At 44.5% G+C, this 3,039-nt stretch overlaps 1 long non-coding RNA gene across 1 annotated transcript in view; it reads right to left on the reverse strand.

Annotated features, from left to right (window-relative positions):
- Positions 1-784, reverse strand: part of LOC106818856 — a 6,085-nt gene extending 5,301 nt beyond the window's left edge. The window contains exon 1 of the long non-coding RNA XR_001395309.1: positions 706-784. This is a non-coding gene — a long non-coding RNA (uncharacterized LOC106818856). The remainder of the gene's footprint in view (positions 1-705) is intronic.
- Positions 785-3,039: the final 2,255 nt, after the last annotated feature.

Consider the following 3,039-nt stretch of genomic DNA (forward strand, 5'->3'; position numbering starts at 1 on the left):
ACGCGATCATCAGACAGACTTTAATGAAAAATCTAAATGATCGCGTTACAAGCGTGAAACTCGGAGTAACGGCTAAAAGTGATGTCTTGTCTTTAATTTATCTACAGACTACAATTTATTACGCTCTGCAACTTAACGCATCGACAGTATAGACTCAAGCATCCAGACTTATATATATATATATATCAAGAGCTTGATATATATAGATAGATTCCAATAAATCTCGGTTGTTTATAAACTCGTGTGTCGAGAGTGCTCAATACTACCATGAGTAGAGCAAATATAGATAAAGTTATACGGACACGGTAGTAATTTTGACTCTGTTTATTGCATACAGAACTGTTTCGTGTGGAGAGAAAGCTCCACACTCATCAGTGCCTAATACAGAGTAATCTATTAGAACATCCCGAGCAGTATAAAAACATCATGCATAATGTGATCTATTGTTCGTATTCATACGTGCGCGTTCTAAAGGAATACCATAGATACTAATTAACGCGTCATTGTCGGTAACTGCTGCGCGCTGGCGCTAAACTGAATTCATTGAAATGAATTCATGAAAAACTGAAGTCTAAACATGTTTCTGACGACGAGACGACCCCCCACACCACCTAAAGTATGAGTAATGAGAAGCAAGTGTGGTGGATCTCAAGTGATACAGAATGGGGGGGGGATGGGCGGGCGGGCGAGCGGCGGGCAACTTACCTTTTTTCCCATTATTACACACGGACAAGGTTTCGATTGTCTCTCGCAGTTTCCTCTAAATTGTTCCTTCTGCGAAAAAATAAAAACAAAAGAGCGTCAACGACCATCGGATGGAAAACACAAGAGCATCGATGCCCATCGAAGGGTAAAACACAAGAGTGCATCAATGCCAAACAGAGTAAAAACAAGCCCATCCAGATGACCTTTTTCCAAACAGAGTAAAAACAAGACCATCCATCGGCTCCAGAAGAGTTCAATCGAAACACGAACCAGATGACCTTTTTCGCCAATAAAAATCTGATAAATCCGAGGATTCCAGCATACGTTGCCCGACCGATCCGGCACCACTGACATTTCAAACCCCGCAAAGTCACACACCGACCCGACATCACGAACCCGATCAATCGCCAGACGCGAAAACCTCGTTAAAATAACGCTCGGCAAAAACGGAAGGTTAGGAGGCGTTGCCAAAATCGCAGCGTGGGTACGACGAATCAGGAGGTCAGAGATTCGTCTGCAAACCAAGGGCCCGTTGTCAGAAACAAAACCTGCCTGCCTGCTTGCCTGCCAGCCTGCCTCTCTTCCTGTCTGTCTGCCTGCCTGCCTGCCTGTCTGTTTGTCAGCCTGTATGCCTGCCTGCCTGCCTGCTTGCCTGCCAGCCTGCCTCTCTTCCTGTCTGTCTGCCTGCCTGCCTGCCTGTCTGTTTGTCAGCCTGTATGTCTGCCTGCCAGCCTGCCAGCCTGCCACCCTACCTCTCTTCCTGTCTGTCTGTCTGCCTGCTTGTCTGTATGCCTGCCTGCCTGCTTGCCTGTCAGCCAGCCTGAGTGCTTGCCACTATTCCTGCCTGCTTGCCTGCCTGCCTGCCTCTCTTCCTGCCTGCCTGCCTGTCTGTTTGTCTGCCTGCCTGCCTGTCTGTCTGCCTGCCTGCCTGCCTGCCTGCCTGTTTGTCAGCATGTATGCCTGCCATTTAATTTTGCAACCTCAGACTGCGGACTCCCTCATGTTGCTTGCGGACTCCCTCATGTTGCTTGTGGACTCCCTCTTAAGGGTAGGGAGTCCAAGTCCGTTGGACTCCCGTGTTCAAAAGTCAATTTCTACCCCTGTTCAGTATAGTTGTGATTGTACCGTTGTTGCCCGCCTGACCACAACATTAATGTTCCCCACGACCTCACCCGATCATCACATGCGTCTAAACAGAGGAATTGCTCCGACCTGTGATTGGAGGATAAAAATAGACCCCGCCCACTCCCGCAATGCTATGACCGGTAGGAACGTGTGCGAACAGTCTAACTATCATATGGAGCGAACGATTTGAGTTACATTTCTATAAATTCTAGCTATTATAGCCACATGTCTTAGCCTTAATCTCTGTGAATTTTGAGTCTATTGAAGCACATTTAGTCTAATTAATTAGCAAATATGCACGCGCGGCTATGACCAGCGAAATGAAACGTCACGAAACGTCACGAGTGGGAGGGGTCTATTTTTATCCTCCAATCACAGGTCGGAGCAATTCCTCTGTTTAGATGTCCGATCTCCCCTGGCGGTGTTGGAAACGCACCTGAGAATGAGCGAGAAGTGCGAACGTGGTTGCATCGAACAATCCTAAAGCAGTCGTTGTTGTCTTGTCTTGTCGTTTCTACGCTGCGTGGGTTGATCTGCTTGCCGTTAGGAATGCCTGAGAAACTAAACCAAACACAGAAAAGAACGTTACTCGAGAAACGTTTCGTTTTAAAATTGTGAAATCATTTCTGATTATCAATTAATTATAATTATAGTTATAATGAAAGAGCACAGAAGCGAGAAAGAGCGTTATTCGAGAAACGTTTCGTTTTAAAATTGTGGAATCATAAAATAAACGTTAAATCATAACGTTAATCATCGTTTAATTATAATTATAATGAAAGAACATGAAAGAAATGAATGACAGAAAAGATATGTCATATGAGTAAAACAGTGGCGAGTGTTCCAGTTACAGAGATGCCAACACATATTTGAAGCAATCTGTAGTTTCTGGCCATCAAATTAGTAGTTCGAGGGTAACGTAGTGACCAGAGTTTGCTAGGGGGGTCAGGCATGCCCCCCGGAAAAATTTTTGATTGTGAGATGCAATTTCCTGCTTTGTGAGGGTCAAAAATGACAATAAATTGACAAAAAATGACAAAAAAATAATAATTTCGATCACAGTGAAATTCGTAGTTTGATACAAACTGGTCGTAGTGGTGCAAAATGAATAGAAATTCGTATAAAATACGGATGAATTGTAGTGGTTGGCATCTCTGCAGTTACGATGTTGTTCGAACTGCACAGTCAAGCGCTTAAAATGATATATTT

This window comes from Priapulus caudatus, unplaced genomic scaffold, assembly GCF_000485595.1.
Source record: "Priapulus caudatus unplaced genomic scaffold, Priapulus_caudatus-5.0.1 Scaffold2592, whole genome shotgun sequence".
Taxonomy (NCBI): domain Eukaryota; kingdom Metazoa; phylum Priapulida; class Priapulimorpha; order Priapulimorphida; family Priapulidae; genus Priapulus; species Priapulus caudatus.